Raw genomic sequence first — 24822 nt, forward strand, 5'->3', positions numbered from 1 at the left:
TTCCTCAACTGTAAAATGAGGATAATAATAACATCCACCTCCCAGGGCTGTTATGAGGATTAAATGAGATAATATTTATAAAGTGCCTAGCTTAGTGCCTAGTACATAATAGGTGTTAATAAATGCTTATTCTTCCTCCCCCTTCCTCACCCCTACTCTCAGTCCCACCGTTCTCTAAGTCTATTAAGTTATAGAAGAACTCTCTTTGCAGAACTGTTGCAGAGGCCTTGATGGAAGGGGTTCACAGGCTCAGATTGCTGCACCTAGATTGGGTTCTTAATAGTTATCAAACAATTAATTTTTCCTATTTCAATTTATCTCCTGAACGGCATTAATTTTTCAACTCTTCTTTGCAATCTGCCTTTTGCATGAAGCATTATCCATAAGAATGTCAAGTTTTAAGAAACTCCTAAGAAAAATTTGAGAGTCTGAAAGAAAGGAACTGAAAATGTATCCTATTATTTCTATAAATCTGAGCTTAGGAGGAGTCAGGAACATGCTGCCAGCTACAAAGCCTCAGGCAAGCTGCGAAGTCAAGCTTTGTGACTCAAACATCCCTGAACTCTGAAACAGAGCCAACAGTTCAGCAGCAGCCAGCCTCGAGGAAAGGCTGTGAGTGTGTTGTTCATAAAGGAAGTTGGAATTGTCCTTTATGCCGGGTGTGGTTTTAACTATAAGAATGATTATATTTTAGTGGCCCAGGTTCCAGTATATTTTACGTTTTTCTTGGCTCAGGTTGCCGGGACCAGGAGCTGTGAACTATATATAATTTAAATGGAAAATCACCCTTGAACTGCAGAGTCTGTAAAAGACAGTTTTCTGGCAAGAGAAGTTGGGATGATTTCATAAGTAATTCGTGAGTATGGTTTTCCCCTTCAGATGTGGAAAGACATTAGAAACATGCCCTTTTGGGCATGGAGGAAGAAAAACCTTCCCCCTGCCCACTTCCTCTCCTGGTTCTTCTCATTGGCAAAGCTTATACGGAATCACAGAATCTTAGAAAACAAAGTTTCAAGATCAGAGACACCACAACCCTCCTAGCGTGGGAATCTTTTTGACATCATCCCTCACAAACTGTCATCCGTCTTTAGCCTGAGCGTTTGCAATGGTGGGAAGTTAACTACTTGGCAGCCCGTTCCATTTGTGGGAAACAGCTCTACTTGCTACAAAGTTTTTCTTATACTGAGTCAAGATCTATAGAACCCAATCAGTTTTACTTATTAGTACTAGTCCATAGGCTCATGGGACCCTATGGGACCTAGAGGTAGAAGGGGCCTCTTGGGTCATCTACTGCAGCCCCCTCATTTGACAGATGAAGATGGTGAGATCTAGAAAGATTAAATGACTTGTCCAGAGTCACACAGATTTGCCTCCAACCAAACTTACTTGATTCCTAAAGAGGCCATTCTTTGCCTCATTTCTTATTAAGCCTGAATCATTGAATGAGCTTTGTTTGCCCCAGTCAAACAGACCTGTTGAAGACCTTAGCTTGAAAAGGCCAAGGTCCCCTAAAGTATCCAGGGATGTCTCCAGTCGTCCTGATCTACATCTGGTCATTGGACCCAGATGGCTCAGGAGGAGAAAGTGAGGCTGGTGATTTTGCACAATCCTTCCTCACTTAAATACAATTCATCTGCATGTCATGGCATCACCTCCCTGATGTCACGGTTCTCTTCAAGAACGAAGGACAAACAGTAACGGCAGCAGCAACAGCAGCGTTTTAATTCAACCCAAGAAGCATTTGTTAAGTACCCTCTATGTGCTAGGCACTGAGGATACAACACTGTAATGAAATGCTCTCTGCTTTCAAACAACTTTTTTTTGGACCACAGCTTGAGTTGTGTACTTAATGTATCTTTTTAAATTATTGATATCTTTTGTTTTTATATCATCTACACTTCTCAGTAGATCCCTCCCCCTTCCTAAGGAATGGCTTGTATAAAAAAGAATAAAAAAGAGGGAAAGGCAAGTTTAAACAAAACTAACAGACATCAATTGATGGGATGTTATGTGCAGTACTACCCTCTGCCGCTAGGTGGTGCAGTGTATGCAGCCCTGGGCTTGAAGTCAGGAAGAACTGAGTTCTAATATCACCCCAGATGTTTACTAGCTGTGTAATCCTGTGTTAAGTCACAACCTCTGTTTGCCTCAGCTTACTCAGCTGTAAAATGGTTGTTGTGAGGATCAAATGTGAAAATATTTGTAAAGCATTTAGCACAGTTTCCAAAACATATTAGGAATTTAACAAATGTTAATTCCTTCCCTCCTTTCCCTTACTTATAGACCTCCACCTCTGCAAAGAAAGAAAAGAGATGCATCTTCGTATCTCTTCTGTGAGGCCAAGCTTGGTCATTATAATTTTATAGCATTTAGTTCCTGTTGTTTTGTCATTGTTGCAGTCATTGTGTATATTGCTTTTCTTTTTCTGCTGCTTTCATTTTGCATCAGTATATATAGATCTTTCCATACTTCTCCATGTTCATTACATTCATTGCTTCTTACAGCACAGTTCTATCCCATAACATGCATCTACCACATTTTGTATAGCCATTCTCTGACTGATGGGTGCCTGCTTTGTTTCTAATTCTACAATAAGTGTTACTATAAATATTTCGGTGTATAATTTTTACATCAACCTCCTTGGGTCACCTGGGATCTTATGAGATCTAGCAGCAATAGCTCTGGGTTAAAGGGTATGAATATTTTAGTCATTTTCTTGGCATGGTTCCAAATTACATTATGGAATGGTTGGGTAAATACAAAGTTCCACCAACAGACAATTAGTGTTGCACTCTTTCTTTCTATAACCCCACCAAAAATGACTATTATCATTTTTGCCATTTTTCAGGATATGAGGTAAAGGGTATGTCTGTTATTATTAGTGACTTGGAATAGTCTTTCACATCATTTTTCACATCTTTTATAGTTCTTCTTTTGAGAACTGTGTGTTTCTGTCCTTTGACCACTTATCTATTGGGGAATGGCCTTTGGTCTTGTATGTTTGTGCTAGCTCCCTATATTTGGGGTATCAGACCTTCATCAGAGATAATATGATTCAAACAAGTTTCCTCCTTTTTCTATAGACAAGTCCAAACTTTGTTTAAAATGACATTTAATTAACCATTTCCCTTTTTAACTTGATTGTATTGATCTTATTTGAGCAAAAACTTCTCAAATTTATGTTTTAAAAATTATTTGATTTTTTTTTTTTTGCTATTATCTCTATCCTTTGTTTGGTTAAGAATTAACCAATTAATGGAATGTATATGATGTGGTCCTCTTCTCAGTTTTTTATGGTATAACCTTTAATATTCAAGTCAAATATCTGTTTTGAACTTATTATGTTGTATGGTACAAGGTGCTAGCCTAAATCTAATTTTGCCAGACTGCCTTCAGTTTTCCCAGCATTTCTTGGAAGATAGGGAAATCCCCCCCCCAAGTAATTGATGTTCTCAGGTTAATCAAACCCTGAATTTATAGTTTAACCTTTATTATGGGTATATATATTTGTGTCTAATCTTTCTACTAAAATTGTAGACTTCTTAAGGGAAGGGACTGTATTCTGTGTAGTTTTTTTCACCTTTGTACTCCTCGAACCTAATATATTGTCTAGTTCATAAGAAGGGTTTAATAAAAGTGTGCTGAATTGAATTATTGCTTGAAAAGCCCCTCCTCCTTTTCTATATTAAGTCATCTCCATTCTCAAAACTCATCTCGAGAAAGTTTCCTGTTAAATCATATACCATTTAGATTATTATCTTAAGTCTAAGGAGAATTTTTTTTAGATAAAAAATTCCTCATTTTTAGTAAAATTATTCTACAGAATTCTTTGCTTGCAGCATGGGTAAAGCAAAGCACCAATTCATTTCACATGTCATTAGGAGACACCCTCTTTTCCAGAGCTAAGGTCGAGCAAACAAGCTGTGATCCTGAGCTTGGCATAACAACAATCCTTTGCCCTTACTTTCTGAAACTGATGGTCTCTGAGCTCAGGCAAGCACCAGCAGGCCCAGATGTGAAAACCTACTACAAATAAACTTTTTGTATCTTGCCTCACTATTGCTTTTGTGCCTCACTGTTGATGCCACACTACACTATTTGTCTAGCCACAGGTATATAAATCAAGGTTCGGCCCCACTGCCTCAGGTCCCCCCCACTAGAGGCAGGGCCCTGACACATGAGTCTAATCTGCTTCCTTGCTTGCAAGCCATTTTCCTCACTTTGATTAAATTTCTGTTTGATTCCTGACCCCTGCTCTGTTCATCTCCAGCCATTTGCAGGTTAGAGGTCAGTTTGTTTGGGTTGACACGCATAACCAGAAACCTCAGGCTTGAGGAAATTTCAGGATATAGTCCATTATGTGGAGGTAATGACACTAACTGTGATATTACAGTCTAGCTCTACATTTTGACCTAGACCTATGATTTCATAAGCATAAGGAACTCCAGATAAGGAAACTTCCTTTGCTAATGTTAACCAGATCTGCCTTGTAAGTAAGTCTTAGAGAGCTGCTGGTGGCCCCCCTGACTTGTCCATGTCCATAGTCATGTAACCATGTCATGTTTGAGATGGATCTTCTAACTACAAAGCCAGCTCCCTATCTCCTGCACCACACTGCCTTTCACATAGTGATTTTATAAATGCCCAGACCTGAGGATAGAGACTTTATTCTCACTATGGTTGTGATGAATACCACAGTGGTTCACATATGCTGGAGGGTCTGAACTCTTATTTTCAGAAGTGTGTATCAATATTTTTACTCTCATTACTATTAAAAAATCATCTCTTTTTTTAAAAAATGAAACAAACCTTTCATTTGTCCATTTTGTTGTTGTTATGTCACTGTAATTTTCATTTGGTCAGCTAGGTGGTGCAGACACTGGGCCTAGCTAGAGTAAGGAAGACTTATCTTCCTGAGTTCAAATGCGGCCTCAGTCATTTACTAGCTGTGTGATCCTGAGTGAGCCACTAACCTTGCTTGCCTCAGTTTCCTCATCTGTAAAATAAGCTGGAGAAGGAAATGGCAAACCAATCCATTATCTTTGCCAAGAAAACCCCAAAAGGGGTCGCAGAGAGTTGGGTACGGCTAAAATGACTGAACAACAATGTTCAAACAAAATTAAAGACCTCAATTTAACTAGGTTTCAGTCTCCAAGGTCACGGAATAAATTCAATTGTATGTTTGGTGTGAGAATCTTGCATTTTAGAAACCAGATTTTTCCTCTTGTTTAAATAATTTTGATGACAAAATGATGATTATAATTATCATTATTATTGACTGCAAAACATGATTTGGTGGCAGATGTCCATATAGTATGAGACAACTCCACCACAAAAAGGAAGGCGAAAAGCGGGAGGAGGGGAGCACCAAGGAAAAGGGAAAGCAGTCTCCTTTGTCCACTCATAAGTCCACTCCAGTTAATAGAGGTGTCCCCATAAAATGAACTATCACATATGCTATTCAGAAGACCCCAGGTTTCTTGAAGAAAAGAAAGTGAGATGTCCCAGCTTAGGTTTTAAAATATCAGTGCATCTGCTAATGATACTAGATTGTAAATCCTTGAGAATTGAATTGAATCCTTGAGAATAAAAATTGTTTCTTATTCATCTTTGGGTCTTCTCAAACACTTGGCATTATGCCTTCTATTTAATAAGAACTTATTGAATTGATTTAAATAATAATAGTAATTTAATAATAATTAGTGATAGTAATTAAATAATAATAATTTAATAAGGACTTATTGAATCAATTTAAATTTGTTCAATAAGGGCTTATTGAATAGACTAAATCCATTGGCTGTGGGCACAAGTGCATTTTTATGGGAAATCCATTAATATAAATATATATCTTTTCTCATTTCTCTTCCCATTGCATCTATACTAGAAGATTTTAAAATCTTAGCATTTTCTGTCTAGCTTTTCCAACCGGGGAACCGCCTTCCTAATCAATGTTATTTTACTAAATAAAGAACAGTTTTTAATGTTAGGTTAGCTGTATCTCTCTTTTTTTTGGCAACCTTTTTAATAACTGACATAAAAGTAGGTTATGTCCTACTTATGGAAAAGGATCTGTACAGATGGAGGGACACATGCAAGGGCCTATGTTAAGGATGATAACCTAATTTATGTTGTTAAATATTGATGTGTGTGTGGGGGGGAGAAATTAAGAACATTGACACATCCTTTATTCAAGGTTTTGGATTTTTGAGAAGAGAGTACAAGACTACGATGATAAAAATTTATAAGAAATGAAATGTCAGGGAAAGAAGGAAAATGAGGTGCTTCAGGAAATAAACACTATAGGTTCACAAATGAACTAAAATATTTAATCGGAATCAGTACCCTGTGGTGTTCAGTAGATACTTCTACCTTCAGGGATTTTAAAAAATTTTATTTATTTTATTTTTAATTTATGAAATAAAACAAGCATTTCTATAACATAGTAGAATTTAAAAAACAATTGCACATGAAACTGTGAATCTATTATGTATAACTTGCTATTCCTTTTAAATGTATAATAAAGTTATCATGCAAATTTCTTTTTTTTCTTTACCCCTCCCCACCCTAGAGATGGCTATTATTAGACCCAAATATGTATATATATGTAAAATTATTCTATACATACTTCTATTTATCAGTCTTTTCTCTAAACGCAGATAGTGTCTTCCTTCATGTGTCCTTTACAATTAATTTGGGTATTTATATAGCCAAAATGATTTGGTTGCTCAAAGTTGTTCTTAAAACAATATTGCTATACTTTATACAATGTTCTCTTAGTTAGGGATTTAGCTTCATGATCTAGCCTCCTATTTTATGTCCTCTCTGAACTCTAAAGAAACATTCTGATTGATGGGTTTGATCCCTAAAGCAAAACATCACTAGGTATCTTGGCAACCTCTTATCACTTTTCTCATCTTCTGTGAACTTTACAGACTCTTCCTTTGGTGACTTTCAGAACTTAATTTGAAACTTGACCCTTGGGAACAGCTGGAGGCTGAATATCTTTTCATGGGAGAGATGGAGGACTATGTTGCAGATGCTGTCATGTGTTCCCAATCCCTGATAACTTCAGCCATTCAGAACCACTTAACTCTTGACCCACTGTAATCCCAAGAATTATGTTTTTTTCTAATTTTGCCTCTGGGCTGCTGATCCCTGTTGGAGAATGTCATAAAATTGTGCTTTCACCCCATAGAAATATGTGGTGCATAACCTAAACTGGTCTCTCACTAATTCTTGGCAACCCTATTAACTTCTCCTTTATTCCTTTTTAAAATTTTTCTTCTTTTTTCTCCTCTTATTTCATTTCCCAACTGTTGTGCTCTCCTCTCAAGTTGTAAACTTCAAACCCACTCCTATTTACTGCACATTACCTAATCTTCAATTTCACTGAGAAAAGAAATTAAGGTTATCCAATATCAGCTCCCTGAACTCTCCTTCTGTATAACTTAATGCTCAATAACTTTCCTGATCCTTTCTCCTTTTCTCCTCCTCTCAGAAAATCAGATACATTTACCTTGATTTAGCTGCACCCTCTTTCTGCAACCTTGATCCCATCCCTTTCAACCAACTCCAGAACCTTGATCCAACAATTATTTCTTTTTATTTAGGCATCTTCAGGCATCTTTTCACCTAGATCTTCCTCATCTGTCTGCATGTGTGCTCAGGTTTCCCAATCCTAAACGCATCCAGTCTTTCAGAATAGAAGCTCCGAGTTTATATAAAGTGGGTTCAATCTTGGATATATTTCATAAATCAACCTTTGGTTTATGCCTCCTTCCAGAGTTTCCTTTGGGAGTATAAAAACTTGTCTCATGTCTAAGTCTCCAATTCAAAAGGAGAATTTCCCATGTAATCACTCAGAAATAATTACATCTAATATAGATGTAATATAGGCTTTATTTAACTTGACTAAGAAATTCAAAGACTTGTACCAAAGCTTATAAACAATCAAAAACAACATTCTTTCTTCCTCTTGTGTTCTTCCATTTCCCAGGGATCCATACAGTTCTTCAGAACTATAGTGTTAGCCTGAGGAGGCTTTCCCCAACAAGGGAAAAACACTCTGGACTGCTAGAGAAAACAGCAACTCATCCTTCTATGGAGGCCCACTTCTTTTGGGGACCAATAAAGTTCTCCAGATTTAAGATGTTAACTACCCTAAGTTAAGAATTTCCATATTTTTATTAAAATACACATTTATAGCATTCAAAACGAACTGCTTAATAAAACTCTAAAGTTTATTTAGACAATAAGATAAACCCTAGTTTTAAAATATAGCCCTTAAGATAAAGTTTTAATGCTAAGTACAGTTCTATTAAGAAAACTATTTATAGATTCTGGACGCATAGCTTCACTCAAGATGAAATGCAATGAAATTATACATTCTAATGAATATCAGTTTCAAAGTAGAATGTCATCCAGGTCCTAAATAACATTGAAGGAATTTTCACTCAATAGGAGAGCTTCAGTTTTTGCACAACAATAAAAATGGAAAAAATGTTTGGGGTTACTGCAGTCTATTTCTATTACCAGAAAAAATAAAGTCCATGCAACTCGAAATTATAGTGAAGGGCAAGGTCCAGATCTGCTACTTTATGTCATGGAGTTATCTATTCTTGCTCATTGATTCCTTTGTAGGTCTAGAAAGCTTGATCTAGGAACTTGATTTTGTCCAGGAATTCATCCGCTGGGTCCAAGAAAACTGATCCAGGAACTCTCCTGGCCCTCTGCCGTTGGTGCCTCACTATTGCCAGATCACCTTGGCACGGGCCAGTGAGTGGACCAGAAGTTTCTTATTGCTCTTTGCAAAGTGATCAATGGTCTCTTAACTGACAAATTTGATGATCATTTCTCAGTCCTCCTCCTTACCAACCGCTGCTGAATCTGTCACTTTTGATTAACCTCTCCTCCTGAATCCTTCTCTTCTGTGTTTTCATGACATTGCTCTCTCCTGATTCCCCTCCCACTTATCTGGCCACTCCTCAGTCTCCTTTGCTCGATCATTGTCCATATTGATCCCTGTAACTATGGAGGTTCCCCAAGGCTCTGTCCTGGGCCCTCTATTCATCTCTCTCTAAATTCACTGTCTTGGGGACCTCATCAACTCCCATGGGTTTAATTGTCATTTCTAAGAAGATGACTCAAGATTTATATATCCAACTCCAGTCTCTCCCTTGAGTTTCAGTCTCACATTACCAACTGCCTACTGGACATTTCAAACTAGACATCCAATCTTAAACTTAACACGTTCACAACTGAACTCATTATCTTTTCCTCAAAACTCATCCCTCTTCCAAACTTCTCTACTTCTGTTAAATGTGCTACCATTTTTCTGGGCTCCTAGGTTTGTAAATTTGATGTTACCCCGGACTCCTCCCTCTCCCCCACTCTATATATCCAATCAAATGCCAAATATTGCCATTTCTTCTTCTATACTATCTCTCATTCTCAATCCCTTCCTTCTTCTCAAAGAGCTACTACTTTAGTTCATTCCCTCATCACCTTTAACTTAGACTATTGCAGTGACCTCCCAACTAGTCTTCCTGCCTTATTTCGCCCCACTGCACTCCATCCACACCAGAGGCATACATATCCTTCCTCTTCTCAACTTAATCCAGAGGATCTTAACCTGGGGTCTGCGAACTTGTTTTTTTTTTTCTTTAATAATTTAATAATTGCATTCCAATAAAATAGGTTTTCTTTGGAATCCTGTGCATTTTATTTTATGCAATTTAAAATATTCTGAGAAGAGGTCCATAAGCTTCACCATACTGCCAAGAGTCAACGACAACAAAAAATTTAAGAACACTTACTTCAGTGATTTCTTATTGCCTGTGGAATAATGTTTAAACTCCTCACATGGGCATTCAGGGTCCTCAGTGATCTAGAATCACCCTGTCTTTCAAACCATATCTCATACTACTCCTTTCTCATCTTCACCCTATTACATACCAACTAACTTCTTGCCAGTCTCAATATACAGTATCTCGCCTCCATGTCATTACTCCCTCTGTGGCTGGTAGTCTCTATATATCCTGATTTCCATATGATGAGATCCTACCTTATACAGTCCTCTTCCCTTATTCTTCTTTGTATCTTGAAGGTTTGTTCATTGATGATTAAGATAAAAATAAAGAACTCTTCTCAGATGTTGTCTCCCCTTGAATCATTTCATGATCCTCCAGCTAGGCTCCATTTCCATCCCTCCTACTCCCCATCTTCAGTTGACCTTACATAAGAAATGTGTAGTTTTATATTATAGTTATTTGTGTATGTTTTGCACCCTCCTACTGGACCATAAAGTCCATGAGGGCATGATGCCTACATATATCAAATGAAGTAATATATATAATACATATATAATATATAATATATATAAAGCATTTTTGCAAAATGTAAAGAACTATATAAATACATGACTTGCAGTACAATAATAATAATAATAGTAATAGCTAGCATTTATATAGCATTTTAAAGTTTATAAATTATATTCTATATAATTCTATATAATATATACAATATATAATATATTATAAATTATAAATATATCATAAATTATTAGAAATATATACTATAATATATAAGTTAATAATATAATCTATTATAATATGCAATTATATATAATGTATACAAATTATATTATATATAACATATTTTACAAATTATATTATCTATAAAATATTTGCAAAATGTAAAGAACTATATAAATGTGTGTCTCCAAGTACAATAATAATGATAATAGCTAGCATTTATATAGCACTCTGGGGAAGGTAGGTGGCACTGTGGATAAAGCACTGGACCTGGAATCAGGAAGATCAGAGTTCAAATTCAGCCTCAGATACTTACTAGTTGTGTGACCCTGGGCAAATCATTTAACCTTGTTTGCCTCAGTTTCCTCATTTGTCAAATGAGCTGGAGAAGGAAATGGCAAACCACCCCAAATGGGGTGATGGAGAGTTGGAGACAACTGGAACAACAATAAAAAAAATCACACTTTAAAGTTTGCAAAGAACTTTATAAATATAATCTCATTTGATCTGACAACACCTTGGGAGATAGGCACTATTCTCATCCTCATTTAAAGATCAGAAAAGTGGGGTAGACAGAAGTTGATACCCAGGCTCTCACAGCTAGTAAATGTCAGGGGCTGGCTTTGAACTCAGGGCTTCCTGACTCAAGTTCACTACTCTATCGACTGTGCCATCTATGTACCTCTAATTATGTGAAATAGATATATATTGTGTATATATATATATATATATATATATATACACACACACACACACACACACATACATAATGAGCACTTAATAAATGCTGTGGATGTTGGGTTGGTGACTGACTTGTGTCTAGATTTGAGGTTGGGATTAGGGTTAATGTTGGTTTGGGATTGAGAATGGGATTTAGGTTGGAGCTGTGTCTGTAACTTGAATCCGTATCAGGCTTGCGGTCTGTGCAGGTTTTGCATTTAATTTAGTCTGGAGTAAGTACCAGGGGATGTACTGAGTTAGTGAGGAAGCTAGATAATAATGATACTGATGATAGTGACAATAATAATAATAAACTAACATTTATATATTGCTTACTATGTGCCAGGCACTATACTAAGTACTTTACCAATTATTATCTCATTTGCCCCTCACAACAAGCCTGGGAGGTAAATTCTATTTTCCTTATTTTACGGGTGAGAAAACTAAGGCAAACAGAGGTTAAGTGACTTGCCCGGGGTCACATAGCTAGGAAGTATCTGAGACAAATTCGAACTCGTCTTCCTGACTACAGACCCTGTATTCTATTCACTGTATCACCTAGCTGCCCTTTCTCACTCTCATACAGTGCTTGATACACAGTAAGTGCTTAATAAATGCTTTTTCATTCATTCATTAATTCATTCCTCTGAAATTTTCTATAGCGTGGTCTTACTACTTCCTAACTACCGTCTCGTGTTAGTTATTAACACATATACCTTATCTTCCTTCCTAGATTCTAAGCTCCTGGAGAGCAAAGACCACGTGTTATTCATCTTTGTATCTCCCTGTGATGTCACAGGGCTCATTGTAAAGTGCCGCGCTGTGGGGTTCCTACCACCAAGCCCCAAGACTTGGTTCATGATGCCCTCTTCTGGACTTTTCTTGCTGCCTTTCCTTCTCTGTTCTTGAATTTTCCTGCCAACCGACTTAAACTGTGAGAGAGGACAAAACCGCTTTCCTTCCCTTTTGAAAATAACCCACAACTAGATTTTGCTGTTTCTAATACAACCCTTTTCCCTTATTCTTCTTTGTAGCTTGAAAAGTTTGTCTGTTGATGATTAAGATCACAATAAAAAATCTAATTTAAAAAGTCCACAACCCCTCTTACATTTTTCACAGTTTTTTGTTGCATACAACAGGAAACTACAGAGAAAGAAAGGATATAATAACCAAATGAGGGGATAGTTTGGGTTGTTAGTTCACAAGCTTAAGAATAAATTATAGTCTTATATGTTAATGTTAGGGAACTATACCTTCCTCTTTTTAGCTCTCTCTTCCTGTGGGAGAATCAGGGAAGGAATGTGGAAAGAATCGGGAATGCTTTGGGTTTGAATTTGTTCTATGACACGTACTACCTATGGGTAGTGTAGACTAGGTAAGTCACTTTATTGGATTAACTCTCAATTTCCTTGTTGAAAACATGGATAATGAAAATAATATAAGCAAAACAGAGAATAAAAATATAAGTAAAATATATTTAAAAATGGCTCCCTCCTGATAACACTGTGTCTCTGATCACCCTTTCCAGCATTGCTACATTTTCACTGATATCTCATGATTAACTCACTGGTCAGAATTTTCCTTACCCTCATTTGGTATTTTCAGACTCTTCTTCTACCACCATTCCTTGGTCACCTCTTCTCCTTTGAGGTTCATTTAATCTAAATTTATCACCTCATTCAGATTCCCAAAGGACGTTTTCCCTCCTTTCTCAAGAGTCTTAATCTTTACCCCAACCTCTTCCCTTGGTATCAACACTCATGTTGATGTTCCCTCAAATGCCATAATTTTCCAATTGCTCAGTCTACTTAACTATTCTCTACCTAGTCCTCCATTCCACTTCAGCTACATACAGGGATAGTCATACCCATGGTCTTGTCATCACCCGCAGGTGTTCCCCTTCCAGTTTCAAGAACTCTCAATTTCCTTTATCTGATCATCATCTTTATCTTTCCATTTCTACTTATGCCTCAACTTTCCAAAACTTACTCTTCATCCTCACCGTAATCTCTAATCCTTCTATCCTTCAGTAGTATTGAAGGCTATCTTCCATTTTTTTCTAGCTATGCTCTCTTCCCTTCATAATCTTGACCCCTTGGTAAACCAGTCCAACTCTTCACTATCCTTCACTCTTGAATCCCTTGCTCCCTTGTCTTATAGCCAATCACATCTTATCCAACTCCAACCCTGGATCATTGCCACCATCTTCCTTCTGTACTCCTACTCGTGTTCAGTGGAACAGGAAGAAATCACCAAACTATGCTAAATGGTTGTACTACAAATTTAAGCTAGCCAACCTCAAATGGGCTTTCACTATACCAAGGTAAGCCTAGTACTTCTTAATTGATTCCCGATCCTACTCACCACAGCAACTATTCCAAAATTTTCTTCCTCTCCTTAAGCCTCCCATGCCATTTCTCTCCTCCTGCCCCACTTTTGCTGAAGATCTCATCTCTTTCACTTGGTGGTCTCATCAGCTCCCATGCTTTCTCTGTCCTGAACTCCACTCCCAAATCACCACCTATCTATTAGATATTTTGAACTATAGGCATCTCAAACTCAACATGTCCAAAGCAGATCTTAAAATCTTTTCCCCAAAACCTTCTCTGCTTGTCAACTTATCCTGTTACTGTCAAGGGTACCAACATCTTTGCAGTTACTCAAATCAGAACCTTGATATCACCTTTGACTCCTCTCATTTATCTCATACATCCAATCATTTGTCCAATTTTAAAATTTCTTTCTTCACAACATCTCTGGTATACATTCTCTTCTCTCTACTCATACATCTACCTCCATATTTCAGGCCTTCGTTGCTTCTCACCTAGATTATTGAAACAGGCTTTTAATTGTTCTTCCCTGTTTCCAGTTTCCCCCCACTTCAACCTATCCTCCACCTAGGTGCCGAAGTGATTTTCCTAAAAGACAGATCTAACCATGTTACTCCCTTACTCAATACATTTCAGTGGCTGGCTACCCATTACCTCCAGGATCAAAAATAAATTCATCTGTTTGGTATTTAAAGTTCATCACTTGGCAGTTTTCTTATTGCCACATAGTCCAAGATGATCCAGATACATTCACTTACTTGTTGTTTCTAGCACATGACATTCCATCTCTCATCTCTGTGCCTTTATCTTGTCTGTTCTTCATTCCTAGAATGCTCCCCCTCCACCCCAACTCTGATTTTTAGAATCCTTGACTTCCTTTAAGACTCAACTCAAGCTTCTTGCAGAAGGCTTTTCATGGTTCCTCTCAAATGTTAGTTCCATCTCCTCTAAGGTTTTCTTCCATTGACTCTATTTATCTGATTTATTTATGTTATCCTCCCCATTAAAATGTAAGTTTTTCAAGGGGAGAGATTGTTTTTTGCTATTTCTTTGTATCTTTACAGCTTGGCATAGAGTGAATGCTTATTTATTATTGTTGATTGATTGCTTGACTCAACTTGAAAGGCATCAAGGCATAAAAACCAAGGCTAGAAACATAGGGTCTGAGTTATGAAGTCCTAGATTCAAGTGCTGTCTCTGACATACCTGTTATGTGACCCTAGAAAAGTCATTCAATCACTTGGTTCCCCCAGGCTACTTTCTATAAGGCTAAATTGCAGAACAGTCATTGATTGGTATTGGTTGTAGGAAATTTCCATGCTGGGTATTCTCTGTTGTTGTCCAGTCATTTTTCAGTCGTGTACAACTCTTTGTGACCCTTTTTGGGGTTTTCTTGGCAAAGATACTGGAGTGGTTTGCCATTTCCTTTTCCAGCTCATTTTACAAAGGAGGAAATAGAGGCAAACAGGGTTAAGTGACTTGCCCAGGGTCACACTGCTAATAAGTATCTGAAGCCAGATTTGAACTCAGGAAGATGAGTCTTCCTGACTCTAAGCAACACAACTCTATTCACTGCACCATCTAACTGCCCTTGGAGATTACCTACATAGGTGAAATCCCAGGGGCAATCCAAAATAAACAAACAATTCCCTCACGGGGTTGTTTTGAGCATAGAATGAGATAATTTAATGTAAAGTACTATATAAATGTCAGTTATTATTATTCTTGACTAGTTACTTTCTGCCACATCATATACTCCATTGTTAGATTTGCTCTATATCACTATCAGATATATTCAGTCTGGCCCAGCTGTTTGATGACTCAACCTTATTGAAACTAGGATCCAGGTGGAGGACTCTAGACCTTTGAGGTAGGTGCTTTTGTCATGTGATCCTTCTAGTTTAGTTTTTCTTCATGAGCTTCACCCCTATTCTTCCTTTGCCCTCAATTTACTGTCTATTGCTTTGGAGACACCTCTTGGCTCCCAGACAAGAAGGATTTGTGCCTTCCTAACTTCTCACACGATCTCCTCAGGCTCTGGGTCCTTCTGGGAATTGCAGCTCCCTGGCGATTTTAGCTCTTTCTCTCTCCTCCCTATCTATTCCCTCAAATCCTGGGTGGTTTGCCTCAAACAAAATTCTCCATAGTTTATAGGGAACAAACTTAAGGACAGAGACAATTTGATTTTTACCTTTGTCATCTCTAGTATCATTCCTGAGCCAAATTAGATGCTTAATAAATGCTTATGGATTGATAATAGCTGTCTCTGACCTTGATAATTTTGTTTCCTCTTCCACCAGTTTTCTTACACTAGTCCTAAAAGCTAAGTATCCATGGCTTCCTCATTGAGCCTGACTCCCCCCTCACTTCTCACCCCCACCCCTTCTATTCCCAGCATAAGGTTCCTTCTTAGCCCAAATGTCGACTCAGGTTATGACCCTGTACCTCATGGAATCTGACAAATGACTCCCTTTTTATTGCCCGAGATGAGCTGACAGACCCATTCTAGGGCTATTGAACAGAAGAGGACATCTTTCCCTGCTCTCACCCTTCAATTCTCTGGAGGCATGGTGTTCATGTGCCTTATATCTATCCCCAAACTCCCACCCCTGGGTGGGAGTGACCCCTAGGTCACTAGCATCCAAGCCTACAAGTTAAAAAAAAAGTCCTTTAACAAGACAGTATATATTAACACACACCCCTACACTCTTGCTCACATATGGACAGTGTCTGTTGTCATAAGGTATCTCTCATAGACTTATGGCACCCTAACGAGTACCATAGTTCCCACTTACTATATTTACTGAGTAGGTGAATGAACGAATGAATGAATGAAAGAATGATTGCATGAATTCTCCTGGGTGAATAGAAGTCCCATAGAAAAATTAGGAGGACATATTCCACCGTGCAGCAAGAGGACCATACATATAGCTTTCTGTGGTAAGTTATGGAGCCATATAGATCAAATCTGAAGATTTTACTGATTTACTTGTTCAACAACAGCAACCTTTCCATGGGAGGTTTATAGCAATCTCCCCCCTCCACGCACACACACTCCTTGCTTAATTCTCTATGATTTGCTATAAATGTGTGTTGTTCGGGAGAACAAACCTCAAAATCTGAAACAGTTTTGGAAAGAAATGTGTTAGGTCATTTGGTGGAGGAGAGCAAGTCAGAAAGGAGGTATGGCTCCCTCTAGTCTAGGCTCTGGAAGGTTTACATCATATAGGATTTAGACAAGGGTACCAAACACAAACCACACATACAGAGTTAAGCAATTTTACCAAGAGAACAACTTGAAAGCAAGGCAGATTGAGATTATATTAGTAAATATAAACATTCAATACAATTTGGGTGAAGCCAAAATACAAGGGAACCCAAAATACAAACTTGGGTGGACCCAATAAGACCTGGGGATGGAGACCCAAAACAAGAATATTTTGGGTCAATCTAGGACCTGGAGAAACCCCAAAATTCCCTATAGCCATCTCTGGCATTCCTGGAAAGTTGCTGAGGTCAGGGTTCAAACAATCTCTCATCATATAAAGTTAGATTCAAACAATATGAATAAGTGATAAATAATAATCCACAATGAATGACCTACTGTAGACCCTACTAATACACCTTTTCCACTTCTGCATGAGTGTACGTAACTGGCAGCTTCAGCATTCTCTTGGCTACACAGGCATGAACCTGACAAGCCTGAGTAATAGTTGTAGACTATTTATAGAGAGGGTCTTCTCAGTCCTTCTACAGGGCATTACAAGTATTCTCAAGGAACTGAAGAAGAGAATTGAGCCCAAGAATCATAGATAAAAAGCCTTCACATTTCATTAACCATGTTAACCATGTTTCTCATTAGTACAGATGATTGAGAGCTGTACTTGAGTCTATGTTGATTTTAATTGTTCACAATAAATGATGAGTTGGGAAATTGGAAAGTTTCTCTTTTTAAATGATTCCCTTGCATCAACATCAAATAAAGAAATAAATGCTATAATGATAATGGGCAGGTAAAGCAGACATTTATTTGTAATTATGTTTGTGTCTCACACAATTATTTGTAATTATGTATAGCGCCTGAGGGTACCTCACTCTCATGTGTGGGGCCCCCCGAAAACCTTTCTCAGGTTCAGAGTACTTTGTGGTATATGTCTGCTTAAAACCATAGTTCACAACCCCTTCCTCCCACCCTCTGCCCCATTGATTTCTTTACTTTAGCCAGTCAGAGAACTCAGTTAATTCAAAGAAAAGATTTAATGAAAGAGCATAACAATAAAAGTAGTCATTGAATATTTTTCTTGATAAATCTGTGGCATATATACACTCTCACTAGAAAGAGTGAACATATTTGGGGAATACAAGTGGACTGGCACACACATAGGGAATGTGTGCGGCTAGAAGGGGCTATTCATATCTCTGGTGTTGCAGAGATGACGGTATCTTCTGCTGATGCCATCACATTCCTTGTTGGGCCAGCTCTCTGTTAGATGTGGCATGTAGTCTCTGTTGTGTGGGTCATCTTGATTGATGCTAGGCTTTGCTCCATTGAGCATGAGAATGTAGAATTTTCTTTCTCTGACTGTTTCTTGGTTTCTGCTAGAATCCTGAAGAATATCTGCTGGTCATCTCAGTTCCCATCTGCTACAGTGTAGTGACTAGAAATTCTCTCCTTAATAAAGGCAGCCTGATGGACTCTGTCATCCTAAGGCTATACAAAGCACCACACCCAGCTAAAGTGACTGTAGAGCAAAAGCCAACAGAGTGTCGCAGGCTGAGATTAAATTTTCTCTTTTAATTTTCTGTGTGTAAAGCTGAATCACAGTCCTTTGCAACAGACAACTATTTGACTTAGGGTTAGTAATTTCCAGGCTACTGTCTGGGCTGGCATACAAGTGAGCTTGAGTCAGGATAAAAGCTGAATGAAGAAGGTAACATTACTTTTTTTCACTCACCTGGCCCATATTGTCATACTATGACCCATATTAGGACTTCATTATCTGTGAATAATCAGCAACATGCTTCCCAGGTTTTAAGCTACCCTACGTATGACTTAGACCTATGGAATCCTTTTATTTGACAATCTGTAAGTGCCTTATACAGTAGGAAGTAATTATGCTATTGGCCAAGATGCTCCCCTTGGATATCTGAAAATTCATCCTAAATCACTCCTTAAAAGGGGGCACCATTGCTCCCCTTTTTTGGAGTTCCATAATTTTATTCTCCTCAACAAAATTAGATAATAAAAATTAGCTGCTGCCACTACTATCACTACCAAAAGTGCTTCATGCAAAGGCATTCCCAGTATACCTCCATAAGAAAACTACTGAATTGATCAGAAATGTCTCCTTCCAAGTACAGCCCAAAATGTTTCTTCAAAAATTCCCCTGTAGCAGGATATCCTGCTTTGATGTTAGAGAGACATGGCATGCTCAGGACTATAGGGAGCTAACAGGAATTATTGTCTATGATGTCATTGGTATAGGAAACTTCCAAATGAGGAAATTTCCTCTACCAATGAAGGACAGCACCTTCTCAGCAACTTGTAGTCTAAAGAGAGTTGCCTAGAGTTTTGAGAGATTAAGTGATTTGCTGGTGACTTTGCATAACCCTCTCTTACTTAAAGTCCAATTCACTTGCATCCAATTCACTTACTTAAAATCCAATTGAATTCACTCACATGTCATCACCTCCCTGATCTTGATCTTCTTAGAGAGCAAAGGACAAACAACAACAACAACAGAGGTCACATAGTTCCCACTTGTGAGAAGGAGGAATCTAACCCAGGTCTTCCTGGCTGCATGTTTGACTATCAACTACACCAAGTTTTCTATCTCAGGCCTGTAACTCGATATCCCCAACACCTTTAGACCCTGCTAGGGGTATGGAAAAGCACCAGAAAGGGCCTACGTGACTCACTCCAACTGGGTGCACTGCTTACCACTCTTTCCCCCCCCCCCCCTTTTGAATGTCTTCCAAAAGGTGGGGCAGATGGAGGGCTCCATTAGGGCTGGTAGATGGAGAACCACTTCTCCTCATTTTCTGTATTGTAAAGGAAGTGGGGTGGGGTGGGGGAACATTAATCAAAAGCTAGAAAAATACAAAGCAAACTATTATAATTAGCTTGAGGATTTTCTTTGCTGCTTTTGAAAGTCAGAAATATAAATGATTCAACAAGTCTAATGTCAAAATCCGTAACAAGAACATTAATCTTTCTTGAGTAAGTTATAAAAAAAAGTTTAATGCTTCAATTCCAAATTATGGCTGAATAAGAAAGGAGGGAATGTGAAGGGTCAGGAAAAGGAGAAAAAGGAGAAGGTAAGGAAGAGAGACAAGAAGAAGAGAAGAGAAAGAGTTAAGAGTGCCATACTGAGGGTCAGAAGATGTGAGTTCTAATCCAGTTTTGCTGCTAAACCACTGTGTAACTTTAGATATGTCATACATATAGCCTCCCTGGCCTCAGCTCCCTCATCCAATTTAGCAATTTAAGTACGCCATCCAATGGTCAAGGCTAGGCCAGGCAAGCAGCATCAAATAGGCACCAGCCATTCAGTCAACAAACATTGATTAAACCCTTACTATGCTCTTAGCACTTTCTAAGCAAGTAATTATGCTTTAAATCAATTTGGTAATTTATGATGTAAAAGTAATACCGTATAGTATTCTTTTGAGCAGGAGGATGAATTAGTTACCCTAGCAATTTCTACCATACTACAGAAGTGCCTATGTCAAATTTTTGTGTGTCCTCTAAACTTCATTGCCCTGAGATAAAGGAGTAGTGGGCATCCTCCCATCTGTAAGGTTCTGTCCATTTTAAATTTCTATTAGCTACATACCGCACACATAGAAAGGGAGAAAGGGGTTCAGTTGCTTCTGAGAAGGGTATTCTTGAGTTACTGAAGTTAATACTATACTCTTCACTTGGGCATCTAGGTGGGGCAGCAGATAGAGTGCTAGGCCTGAAGTCAGGAAGACTCATCTTTGTGAATTCAAATCCAGCGTCAGACACTTACTAGCTATATGACCCTGGGCAAATCACTTAACCCTGTTTGCTTCAGCTCCTCATCTGTGAAATGAGCTGGAGAAAGAGATGGCAAACCACTCCAGTATCTTTGCCAAGAAAACCCCAAATGGTGTTATTGAGAGTCGGACACAACTAAAAAACTGAATGAACTCTTCACTTAGGCTCTGAGCCTTTGAGTACTTATTATCTATAACTACTTTCCCAAGATTATATTTCTTGGTTCTAAATAATGTGTATGCATCATACAGATTAGATGCTTGATGTACAGCAGAGGTCACGTTTTTAGGGTTTTTTTCTGAAATGTTAATTATCTAGCCTTCAGAGTTTTTTTAAATCTTAAACTTTTAAAGTTCCACAAACAAAACAGAAAAAATTCATTTCTGGTTTACAGTAGCAATGACCAGAACAATGTCCCCCATACACCCAGTGAAACAAGTCAAGGACCAGATTTGCTGAGGGGCTGAAGATGGTTCAAAGTTTTCTCAGGCATTGGCAAGGGAAAAGAGAGAGAGAGGAGAGCACTGTCAATAGGGCTTCCAGCTCAGTATGAACCCTTTTTGAGTCAGTCTTACAAAACTGAATGTGAGAATTAATACATAGGAGTGTCATCTAAGACACGTACTTACCTCTGTTCCATTGAGCACTATTTTATTTCCTGAATTTGGTTCGTTCTATCATAGAAGTTACCCCTTTCTAACCAAAGAAAGTATTTACCAACCATTTCCAGAGATTTGTTCTTTACCAACATTTCTTCAGAGTCTGGGGTTCCCAGGTGAGGAAGCTGTATCATTTATTATCTTAGAGAATTGCTTGGGGGCACTGAGAGATTAAATGACTTTTGGGGTCACAGCTAATGTAAATCAGATTTGGCACTTAATAGTAATAATAATTGCTAGCATTTAAGTTTGTAAAACACTTTGCACATATTATCTCATTTGATTCTCACAACCTCATGAGTAAGGTGCTATTATTATCATCCCAATTTTACAAATGAGGAAACTGAGGCTGAGAAAAGTGAGTTACGCAGGGTCACACAGATAGTGGGTATCAGAAGTAACAGTCAAATTTGGGTCTTCCTGACTCAAAGTCTAACATTATATCGTCTCACCCACTGCCTCTAGAGCCCCTCTCTTCCTGATTCCAAGGCCAAGTTTCTATCTACTACTCCATGGAGGTAATAGCCCATTGGTATTGGTCCTCTTTGAGAATGAAGGACCAATAGTTCATTTCTTCTGTAGCTTAAGGAAGGAAACAAGCATTTTTTTAGCACCTACTATGTGCCAGGCACCAAGTGCTTTACAAACATTATGTCCTCACAACAACTCTTCAAGATAGATGCTATTATTATCTCCATTTTACAGTTGAGGAATCTGAGGCAGAGGTTAAGTAATTTGCTCAGAGTCACACAGATAGTTAAGTGTATAAAATACCATATTTAAACTCAGTTCTCCTTCCCCTGTGCCCTCTAAGTACAGAGAATATTCATCACTACTTCAGGCTCTGAGTAGCCTACCGTTATAAAACCATCCTTTTTTTGGCATTAGAACTAAACTGTTATTTGCATATGCTAATAACTGTCATTATGTGGTATTTGTATACTCAGAGCAATGCCAGTACTACGTCTGAAATGTCGGTCACTTTCATTAGAAAGCCTGTAGGCCTTAATTTTCAACTTGTAAATACTTAAATGCATGTGACGGTTAAAAGCTAGAGATCATAATTGAGACACTAGTTGGCTACTGGCTTTTTCTTTTAATTACTTGAAACATTTTCCCTTTCTTTTAAAAAAAAAAAGATAAGAGCTAGAGGGATATTTGATTTTGTCTTCGACAGAGTAAGTGCTTTGTCCTCAGGATTATGATCACTTGGACAGTATTAGTAGGCAGAAAACAAAAGAGAGAGAGAGAGAGAGAGAGAAGGGGAGAGGGAGGGAGAGGCAGAAGGAGAAGAAGAAGAAGAAGAAGAGACTGAGCGACAGAGAGAGAAAGAAACAGAGACACAGAGACAGAGAGGCAGAGAGACAAAGAGAGATAGAAACAGAGAAGAGACAAAGAAAGAAGGGAAGGAAAGGGAAAAGGAAAGAATGGAAAGGAAAAAAAGGAAGGGGAAAGGAAGGGAAGGGAGGAGAGAAAGAAAGAAAGAGAATGACGATCAGTCAAAAATAAGTAACATTATTCCCAATTGTAGTAATAATTATTCCCAATTATAGCAGCAGGTATGATATGACAGAGAAAACCCATGAATCAAAGGATAGCCCTCCAGCAGTCAAGGTGTGGTTCAACTTCTGGCCAGCTGATGATTGCCAAGAGCTGAATTCATCGGCTTGGTGCTTTCTGCAGACTCCTTTCTGGGCACAGTTTGCACGAAGGTCTGGTGACTGAGAGTCTGGCCCACACACTTAGTTTTAGTCGCAGTTTTTCAAGAAGTTGATGATGGAAATAGCAGAAAAATGCAGAATCTTTCCTGGTCCTCAGACGGCAAACTAGGAACATGGGCTCTGAACTATGTGGTCTAAAGCATATTGATTTGAAGGAAAATGGGACAGCTAGGTTAAGATGGTTTCATAATCCATAACTAGGGCTTTTATCATACATGAAGGAAGGCACTTCATGACCCATGTCCTAAGATATTTTCCTCTACTAACTTCCCTGAATTTTTTAGCTGCTTTCCCAGAATCCATTTCTTAAAATAGTGGTTATTCTTTAAAGGTATAGGTCAGATAAATCAATCAACCAATAAGCATTAACTAAACAATGTGTTAGGAATGGTGCTAAATGCTGGAAAACAAAGAAAAAAACTGAAGTATTCCCTGACCTCAATTAGTCTGTATTCTAAAGCTGCCCCTAGAAAAGCAGAAAACATTTTTTAGTCTGTAAATACAGCCCACTCCAGTTTGTCATTAATGCTCTGCTATGGTAGTTTGTACTATAGTAAGGGTTAAACCCATTGTAACCATCTTACCACAGCACAACTCTGATTATCTTACTCTCCTGCTCATGAATAGCTCCCCACTGCCAAAGAATCAAGTTGGAATTTCTAAGCCTAGACTCTTCAAAATATGTCCTCAGCTTAACTCTCAAGATTTTGAACCAACTATTCCTTTACACACACTCTATTCTCTATCTTGACTGGGCGAATTGTGTGATTTGAACATAATTTCCTGCTTCTGTGGCTGTGCTCATGCTGTTCACTTATTCTAAAATCCACAGTATCTCTTCTCATGCCTGTCTTCCCAACACTGATTCAAATACCCCATTATCAGTGAAGCCCTCTCTGATTCCCTTCTATCCAGATGCAGTGTCTTCCTTCTTTGAACTCCATGACTTTGTAACTTTTTTGTGGTACTCTTGGGTTTTGTGATTTTTTTTTTTGTCTAATCCCTCCAATTAGATTGTAAGCTCCTTGAGGACGGGCACATATTCATATCTCTGCCTCCCACACGGAGTAGACATGTAATAAATAGTTTTAATTGAATGAGGGGTTAATGACTCCTATTGAGTGAAAAGTGCTCAAGATATTTAGAACCAGCATATCATTATTACCATACATTATGTGGAATCACATAATCATAGTATTTAATAATATAGTGAATATATCATCATCATTTTGCTTACATATCAACTTTCAAAAGCTAAAACAACCCTGGACCTTACCTAATTAATTCCCACGATATACTTATGAAGTAAATGGGATGCAGATATTATCAAGTAAATTCATAGATGCAGAATATGGAGAATAGAGCTATGAGTGGCCCCAAAGATACTTAGTATTTTTCTAGGGTAGGAGTAGAACTTGGATTTTAGGTCCATCTCTGATGAAATGTCCAGATTTCTCTTCATTATTTCCTACATGGTTGAGGCATACAGAAGAATAGATGGAGAATTAGGTAAAAATTCTCTAGGGTTTTTTCAATGGCAAGGAAGTTACTAGAACAGGACCAGACAACAAAAGGAAATAATCGTTGCTAATCTACCTGAAGTCACTTGCTTAAATCAGAATGGAAAATCAGTTTCTTTAGAAAATATTTATTCAGGATTTGGCAGTGACCTCTACAAATTTTCCAAAAGAATCAGCAGCAAAAAAAAAAAAAAAAAAAGTAAAAATCAGAAAAAGAAAGAATTGTAAATGAGATGTTCGGATTAAATAATCTTTGAGGTTTCCTTCTAGTTCTAAATTCCTCTTATACTATAGTAATTTTAAAAATATATTTTTGCAG

Source organism: Vombatus ursinus, unplaced genomic scaffold, assembly GCF_900497805.2.
Source record: "Vombatus ursinus unplaced genomic scaffold, bare-nosed wombat genome assembly UNPS02010304.1, whole genome shotgun sequence".
Lineage (NCBI taxonomy): Eukaryota > Metazoa > Chordata > Mammalia > Diprotodontia > Vombatidae > Vombatus > Vombatus ursinus.